The sequence below is a fragment of the Haliotis rubra genome, unplaced genomic scaffold (genome assembly GCF_003918875.1).
Source record: "Haliotis rubra isolate DU_JTF1 unplaced genomic scaffold, ASM391887v1 Scf431, whole genome shotgun sequence".
Taxonomy (NCBI): domain Eukaryota; kingdom Metazoa; phylum Mollusca; class Gastropoda; order Lepetellida; family Haliotidae; genus Haliotis; species Haliotis rubra.
This window is the reverse complement of record NW_025767115.1, coordinates 443,774-453,887: the sequence shown is the minus strand read 5'-3', so window position 1 is coordinate 453,887 and position 10,114 is coordinate 443,774.

The window sequence follows — 10,114 nt, the reverse complement described above, 5'->3', positions numbered from 1 at the left end:
AGCAAGGGTTACTGAAGATCAATTCTAACCCGGACTCTCCAGTAAGAGGCAGTACAATCATCTAGTTATAACTTAATTTAATTAATTAATTAATTTAATATAATTACCAGTTCTACCAAATGATAATTCTGTCTTGAAACGCAGACTAACAAAAGCAATGAAGTCATCTAGTCTTGACAGTGAAAGGGGTATTTGTTGAGACTAATCGGCAGTCCCAGCAAAACAGTAGTTCATTTTTTCTCCTTTGTTCGTCTATAAGTTCTATTGCATGACGTGGCAGTTCGTGTCAACACAATGACGATCAGACTGGTCGTGTCTACTCATAAATGATGGTTCAGTGTCGCAAACATCACAGGCAAATTCACTGCATTAATAACATGTCATTTATACCCACGTATGTTCTGCCGTATGCGCATCTTAATACATATTTAAATGAGTGAGTATGGTTGTATGTCGCTTTTAGCAATATTCACAATCACCAGCAATCACCACAAATCAGCTACTGAACCCATGTGGGGAATCGAGCCGGTGTCCTCAGTGTGACAATGAAACTAAGGCTTTAATCACAAGGCTACCCAATCCCCCCTCAGGTATGTTTAAGATCAATGTAACTCTGTTCTGGAAAATGTTAGAACTTGGAATTGACGGTCTCCCATATATGAACAGTAGTTTGGAATAAAAGTTCCTTTCGTGTCATTTCCACTTTTGAAACAACACATTTTTCATGTTCTACATGTTAGACATTAGAGCTCCAGATGAGGTGACAGAGTCCTGTGTATCGGATACGGCAGCACATTAAATGATGTCCATTAGTAGAGATGCTTAAGGCAACCGGATGTTTTCTGATTAAACAACATCATCTGAGAGCAGTGTCTGAATAGGTCACTCACGTTCTGCCAGCGGCATACAAGTTTCATCACGGAACAGCAGGGATAAGTTTAAGTTTTTTTTAAAAAGTAACCTTTTAGCTATTACATATATCCGTACGTAATGTTTGGATGTGAGGACACGGGAGGGTTAGTTTGTTGCAACCGTTAGTTTCCCTGGTTAGCTTTTGGTTTTACAACGTTTTATCTTCCAACATGATATTACACATGGTCATCGTGCTATCATTTACCACCCGTGAAGAACCGGGTTAGAACTGGCTTTCAGCATCCCATGCTTGTTGTAGACAAAATTATGAAGGATTCATGAACGTGGTAGCATTTTAAACCGAAACCCGATAGCTTGACACGAGAATTCCAACTCAGTTTGAGGCAATAGTAGATGATGAGCAAACAATAAAATGCAGTCACATCTGTTTATGGAGATCCTCCCTAATATGTATTTGTTCAAATATAAGGAACATACACGTTCTGTTAGAGCAAAAACAATCAACATACGTTTCAGAATTGTAAATAAGCCTATGTGTCATGAAATCAAATGTTAAGAACACGAAGCTGATTGGGACATATTTCTTACGATGACAGTAGAAATGGCCTTGAGCCTCAAGACTTTAATTTGCATACCGAACGAATACTATCTGGTAATGCACAAAGGGAATGAAATATCACATTTTGCCACAAATACTACATCATCAATCAGTGTCAGCGATTGTCAATATCTTAGCCGCACAATGTATTTCATAGCATCTTCTAGCCACTTGTGTTAATGATTGATGTGTTTGTGATGTATCTAGTTCTTTCTATGGCAGCAGTCCCCGGAATCCCTTCTCGTCTTGTCTCAAAGATCCGATAAATGAATTAAAATAACGGAGGTTTCTGAGAATCAACGACAAACTGATTATAGATATATAGGTTTTTAAATAAAATATTATAATAAAATATCATTTACCTAGGAACTGTACAGTTGTTTTATTTGGTTAGTTTGACCCTTGAAGGTCCGGGTTAGACTATTGATCTTCAGTAACCCCTGCTTGTAGTAAGAGGCGACTAACGGGATCGGGTGGTCAGGCTCGCTGACTTGGTTGACATATGTCATCGGTTCCCAATTGCGCAGATCGATGCTCACGCTGTTGGTCACTGGATTGTCTAGTCCAGACTCGATTATTTACAGACCGACGCCATATAGCTGGAAAACTGTTGAGTGCGTCGTAAACCAAACTCATTCACTATTTGGTCAGTCTCGATACGAAGTGGACGCTGCTTAGTTGAAACAATTCGATAAGGATTCAGTTAGGATTTATGGGGTACGTACAAGTGATGCTTCCTCCCCAAGGTAATACCGGTAAACACACAAGCACAGGTTTACCGCTGACAGACATGATCATGACTGTGATTCTTCACAGCGAATTGCAGCGCTTCAGACAAAGAAATACGCAAACCGTTATTTTCCAAGTCTCTGACTTTAATAAAAATGGTCAAGTCAAACTAGAGTTGCAGTCTATGCACGATCCAGGTCATCATCCTGTTTGTGTTTGGTAGCTTTCCTACCCGTGAAGATCCGGGTTAAACTTGGTCTACAGCAAGCCATGCTTGAAAGCGGCGACTAACGGGATCGGGTGGTCGGGATCGCTGACTTGGTTGACACATGTCATCGTATCCCAAATGCTCATTCTTGTGATGTTGATCACTGGATTGTCTGGTCTGGACTCGACTATCTTCAGACCGTCGCCGGAATATAGCTGGAATATTGCTGAGAGTTGAACAAGAAACAAACAAGCAAACAAATGTTGGCTTTTCTATGAACACGGTATCTCTAAAGTCATTTTCATCTTAATCATGTTACATAACAAGCCAACGCTTTCCCCACTGGGCTACCCCAGCGTCCGGAACTACAAAATCTAAGGGTCGAGAACTGACGCAGCCTGAGCTACGCTCAGGTTAGCAGCCCTGTAAGTAAACTGGTCTGCGCAATTATACAACTGACCCGACCCAAACCCAGGGAGGTGAAAATCCAAAGATATATCTCCACGACGCAGTCAAGAATTTAACCGACATCAGTACAAACCACATGAGACCGCCTCCGTGGTGTAGTGGTTAGGGCATCCGCCCGGAGAACGGAAGATCGCGGGGTCGATCCCCGATCGCGTCATCCCAAAAGACGTTAAAATATGGTACTTGTTGGTCTCTGCCTGGCGCTCGGCATTAATGGGTACAACAAGGACTGGTCGGCTCGGAGTCGGTATAATGTGTCTGAGTGGGGTATTCATGCTTCACTGCAGCATGGTATCTCCGTGGGCTAGCACTATAAAACTAGCTTAAGTCCTGGCTAGTACAAGCAGCCGCACATACACATACACACGCACGTCGTCATATGAGCGAAATATTCTCAAGCACGACGTTAAACCCAATTTCACCTCACCTCACCTCACAAACCACATGCTACGTGACCAACTTCTGTCTCCACATCTTCACATCTGGACAGCGCTTTCGACCATTGATCTTTCGTCGGGGTCAACAACAGTCGCACAACATGTGATGTCATACATACGTCAAGCGCCGACCTCACAGAAGGGGGCAGAGGCAAAGGGTAGGCTACCAAAGCTGTTAGGCGTGTTTGTTTGCAAGCATTAAACGGTCATTACGAGTTAGTGTTTAAACTCCCATGTTCCGAGTTTGCGTCCGTGTTTGTTCGGGTGCAGAGATGACTTGCCTTTAAATGTGTTTGTGACAGGTTGGGGTTAGGATACCTCATACATTTTAGCTAACCCGTTATCATCCCTATTTGGAGGGTGATGAGGTAGCCTAGCGGTTAATGCGTTTGCACGTCACGCTGAAGGCCCAGGTTCGATTTATTACATGGGTACAATATGCGAAGCCCATTTTCTGGTGTTCCCCGCCGTGATATTGCTGGAATATTGTAGCGTAAATCCCAACTCACTCACTTATCTCTATTTCAAATTGATTCACTATGATATATCTCGGAAGCACACAATGGACTCTGCTTCAAGAAGATATAGCTTTTGATTATCTAAAGTGTTTTTTGGTCTTTACTTGCAAAACACGTACATTGTATATTGTATACATCAACTTGGAGTTCACCATATTGTATATTTAAATCTGTGTTTTTGTTTTCCCTCGTGAATGAAGACAAACCATTTCGTGTCTCCTTTTTACTACATACTGAGACAGTCTGCTTACTCCGTGCTGTTTTTCATCAAAGGGTTGTAGTGATCTCATTAGGAGGAAGGAAATATGGACGACGCGGCTCTGTGAGTATCATAAACGTCGACAGTGAGGATGTGATCACGCAACACGGCCACATGACAGGGACATTGATGAAGAATCTGATGAGGTGCAAAACCTTGAAAAGGTCATCAGTAACACATGATAATGTGCCTAAAAAAGAGTGTTTAATTTTCAACGTTTGATGCAGTGTATAATTTCATGATTCAGTGGTACAAATGTCACCCTTATCAACGAGTCTGGAAGATTATGTTTCTTGTATATACATGTATTTACACATATTCACATATTTACAGGAATGGCATTCCTCGCTGTCTAATGGCTCAAAAACTTACCTATATTCTCAATTTAAATTTATTTTTGGTGTTGAGCCATATCTCCATTGCATAACTATCAAGACATTTTGTATTGCCTTAGTGAGGTTCAGGTGTAGTTCTCACCAACTGCATATAGAAACTGGTAGATATATAAAGAAACCAAAAAGCTGAAGATTGTGTGAAATGTGTTCCTGTAACTATGTAGAAAATGAGTACCACTTCTTATTTATTTGTACTCTTTATGATGATCTACGTAAACGTTTTATCCCTGTCGATGTTTTCAGCCATCCAACCTTGTGTAAATTCAATCGACTGATGAGTAATGCTACTTCTCTTGTTTTAAGAAATCTTGCCATGTTTATCTTCTATGCTAACAATCGTCGTCGCTTCAGCTTGAAGGCTGCCAATGTATAACGTTGTACCATGGGCCGATGGCCTACATTCACATGAATAAAGACTAGAATGAGTATTTATGCTGTCTGAAACTATAAATTGAAAGTGAGCAAATTTTTATGGAACTCAAAACTATGTATTGATGCACCATCCGTTCTTTCTGGACATATTTTCTGTTCTTGTCAGGAAAACGAATTGACAGATCTCAATCACTCACTCACTCACTCTCACTCACACAAACACACACACACACAAACACACACACACACACACACACTTAGGGCTTGTACGTAGCGGCAGAGTTTACTCGCCACCAGTTGAAACAAATCCATTCTGAAACGTGAACGCAGCTCATTATTTCGGATTTGATTTGACTTTCAGTGTATGAAGCTTCATCCCCTATACCATTGATTTACGTAACATGCTCCTCGTGTTGTAATCTGTCTGTAGCGGAGGTAACGTAATACAAAATCCATATATTTTCACGCATTAGCAGCATATCAGCTAGACACATTAATCCTTCCTGAACACATACAGCATTAAGCCAAGCTTTAATACGGAAATAAGTGTTGTGTTGTCCTCGTGTTAGACATATCAATGGACATAATGATCTTCTCCCACGCACAGGTATAGGACGTATGACTGTTGCTCTGGACAGTCAGTTCTTGCAAAAATATCCTTCCCCATTTCAGCATGAACCATGTGTCATTTCCAAGCCCCAGGGATGTTCAATCAGCGATGTTTCATCAGACTCTAAGATTACAGGTACATTTTGTACTAATTTGAGTGTCCCCATGTTTGCTTTAGGTTCATTTTATTGAACTGTTCAAAATGAGGATACTTACAGACAGGATAGTGGATAGATCATGTGCCCAGAGAGCAGGCAGGTCTGTTTGTGGTTCTATTCCCGTCAGCTTCTTGACACCTTCCTGGATGGTACAAGTTGTTGCATTATCTCATGCTCTGTAGGGGCGGTGGGGTAACCTAGTGGTTAAAGCGTTCGTGCCTCACGCCGAAGACCCGGGTTCGATTCCCCACATGGGTGCAATGTGTGAAGTCTACGCCGTCATATTGCTTGTATATTGCTGAAACAGGTCTGAAACCTCACTCACTCACTCATGCTCTGTATTAAGGAGATACAACAAAGATGGGTCATTTCAGTGTCCGTATACTCTGTCAAGGGAGCCCATGATACTGAAGGCTTGTATGATAAATCAAAGCGACAACCCCCTTTCAATATCAATAAGAAATTTCTTCTGACAGCAAAGTTAACTGTACGATTCCGACTATAACATAAGTATGCATTTATGGATTACGATCATATGTGATGACACCAGGTGTTCGAGAAGCACTACAATATTGTAAATCTGGGCCCCGTTTCACAAAGCTCTCGTAAGCCTAAGATCTCGTAAGTTTTCTAGCATCATTCCTACCTCCTATATTGTAACATTGACTTACGATAGTCATAGCGCTACGAGAGCTTTGTGAAACGGGACCCTGGCATATAAGTTATATATTAGTGCAATTGTCCTTGAATGCGATTTAAACTCCATTTAATTCCGTTCACTAATATTATTTAATTCACCCGTTACGCCATTACACTACATTTACACCTTAACGACATCATTGCTGTGGCCTATGTTGCTGGACTCGTCCAAGCTGACAACAATGAATCTAGTACGAAACTCACGAAGGGTACAACATTTATGTTCCAATCGTAAGCTGTTCTCTTACAGTGTTAGAAAATACATAATGTTCATAAAATTTCACATAATGCGTCCCATCAAGATGGTGCTGAGGGTTCAGTAACAAAATAGTTTTATCATGTATTACGCGTTTATTCCCATATCAAAACTTAAAAGATTGCAGGTAAATCAGTCCGTAAAGAAGTGTGAAACCAACAAACAGCAAAGAAATTCGTTGTAATTAACAATTGTATTCTAAAATTGGCTACATTTAATTTCACAAATCAATACAAAGGTATCACTATGGCAGTACAACACTATGTGGCTGTAAATTCAGAGCTAATATAATAAGAGCAGTGGCTATAACAATTTTCGAAAAAATAACAGTAATCCAACTTTTGTAAAAAAGGAATAGGCAGTGATAATCCAGGGTGTCATCATACCATAGTACTATGATGGTCTTCTTGTGGCTTGTTATGTGGGATGAGAGGCAAGTGTTCATTCCCTCATATACCCTTCTAAGGCAGAGGGTTCCTTCTGGCCGGTTCAAGGTGATTCTGTAATATTCTGTCTAGTTCTGATAAAGTCTGAATAAAGCACACCACTGCCCACATCCCCCAAACTCTTCAACTGAATCTACATGTACATCTACAATACAGTACAGGTTTAACATTGCTGTCACAGTATAACACTTCCTCATAACACATAATTATATGGTATGTTAGCCTCACCTTCTATTTTTTCTTTCGCCACATTTCTACTAGATATCAAGACACAAAATGTCCACGTGACTGAACCCGATGAACTCGATAGCTTGACACTAGATTTCAAAATCAGTTAGAGGCAATGGTAGACCATGAGCAAACAACAACAAAAAGCTGTGCAGCCACATCTATTTATGGAGATCCTATTGCAACATGACATGTACTATAACAATCTAAGTGTAATACGAACCATATTTGTGATATATTTCATAATTCTGTACGGGTGCTGCCTCTTTTAAGGTCAAGAAATGTAACTGATGATAAGTAACGCTCCTATAAATGCATACTTGTGTCATGACTGATTTCTATGATTCATTCACACAGTTTTGAAGACCTGATGGAATTGAAAAAGACTTCTCCCAGGCGTTCACGTTACGTTTTCAGCAAGTTCGAAGAAATCGACACTCACAAGGGTATGACCAAGGCATGTTACATCGAATGGCAAAGATATTAAGGAAATTAAAATGGCTCACTTTCCATCTGCCAGAACGTTTTCATCCGATCTCCTGAGACCTAATACTAATTTGTCTTGTTCTTTCCAAACTGCTAAAGCTATATTGAAAGGGAGAATTTTGAATTTGTGAATTTGGCTATTCTCACCAACGGTGTATGGGTTATATCATTCCCCCAAAGCTTGAATGCAGTGTGATAATATGGAGATGTAAGTGTCGTATTACTCCCCAGCAGATTCCATGGGATGCTTGATCAAATATTGATTGATCATTGTCAACCGATGAAGCATGTTGGATGAAGATACGCGTTGATTTTAAAGATCGTTACTCAGACGGCATCGTTTTAGTTTAGAATGTATCCAGCTGTGATTTCAGTTGAGAGGTTTCAAACCAATATTCTATGCGTGCAGATTTCGTTTGCAATCCGTAAATTAAACGCAGGGGATTGCATTGATCTTCATGTACACAAGGCGGATTCTTTCTTGACAGTCGAAGTGATGAATGATACTCTTACGCAGTGCCAGAGATTAATGTTCGAATTATGGGATCACGGAATCCGCTTGTTCTTTTCTCAGAATGCAATCAGACTGTCAATCGTCCAACCCAGGGTGAGTCAGTGAGTGAGCGAGTTCAGTTTTACGCCGCACTCAGCAATATTCCAGCTATATGGTGCTGATATGTAAATATTGGAGAATGGACCAGACAATCTAATGATCAACATCATGACAATCGATCTACGCAAATGGGATACGATTACATGTGTCAACCAAGTCAGCAGCCCTGACCACCTGATCCCGTTAGTCACCTCTTACAAGCATGGGTTACTGAAGACCAATTCTAACCCGGACTATCCAGTAAGAGGCGGTACAATCATTTAGTTATAACACAGATACATGGAGAATAGGGTACTCTGTTTGGGCTTATCGCCAGTCCAAATACAACTGGTTTACATAGTTCCTGCTTTGTTCTTTCCAAGTTCAATTTAATTACCAATTCTACAAAATGATCAGTCTGTCTTGAAACGCAGCCTTTCGTGACACTGTCATGTCCACTTTTGAAACAACACATTTTTCATGTCCTACATGTTAGACATTAGAGCTCCAGATGAGGTAGCGTGGTCCTGTGTATCGGATACGGCAGCACATTAAATGATGTCCATTAGTGGAGATGCAAAAGGCAACCGGACGTTTTCTGATTAACAGCATCATCTGAGAGCAGTGTCTGAATAGGACACTCACGTTCTGCCAGCGGCATACAAGTTTCATCACGGAAGCGTCACATGAAGTGCACATGGTAGGAGAAAATGAGCAGGGAAAAGTTTGGTTTTTTTTTCCAAAAGTAACTTTTAAGCTATTACATACCTCCGTAGTAATGTTTGGATGTGAGGACACGGGAGGATTAGTTTGTTGCAACCGTTAGTTTCGCTGGTTAAACGCTGGTGGTTGTTAGCTTCTGGTATTACAGGTTTGAGATAGCTGAGATCCATTCAAATTGGTGGTTAGGATAAACTTTGTGTTGGGAAGATTAAGATTGGGGCTGAAAATAATTGTGTATCGTTTGGGTATTGCTTGTTGGTGTAGAGTATAAGCACAGGGTTAAGGATTGGTCGTCACGTTTTACTTCATTGCGAAAGGTTAACTGTAGTGTACCGATTCGTGTTGCGGGTGAGTACTGGTTATAGGCTAATATTTGATGATAAGGGTTATTATTGCTGGCTGGGGTACAGATTTGTTTAAGATAGATTACGTTCAGTGCAAAACTACTTTTCTGTGTTTGGGGTGTTGGTTGGTGTAAGTGGCGAGGGTACCGTTCGGGGATAGTGACTATGTTTATTGTCGGCATTAGAGATAGATGGTCAGGGTATGGTAGTTGGGTGTAGAACATCTTGTTGAAGTATTTTGCCAGCGTTACATATTGATGGGGGGCATAAATATTTGTGAGGTTTGTTGGTATTAAGGATAAAGTGTGTTTGGGTGATTTAATTTGGATATAATATTGGTTCATGAAAAAGATTGGTATTGGGTACAAAGGTCCTGGATGTGGAAAAGTTGGTATTGCATAATTGCAAACTTTACTTTTAGTTTAAGGGAAATCTATTTTAGACGATTTTGACTGTATTGATTAAAAGCTATTTTGCGATGTATTGAAAGGTCAGTGATATAGTTTACGAACGTCAGGCAGTTGTGTCAGTGGCGTTCGACAACGTACAGTATCGAAAAGCTCACCATTCCCGCTTGATATTGCTGGAATATTGCTAAAAGCGGCGTAGAACTATACTCGTTCGACAACGTACAGTATCGAAAAGAAATCAACTTTATAGTTTGCGGATGATTGTAGTCGCGATTGGTGAGGAATATTTCGGACGACGTTGATAGA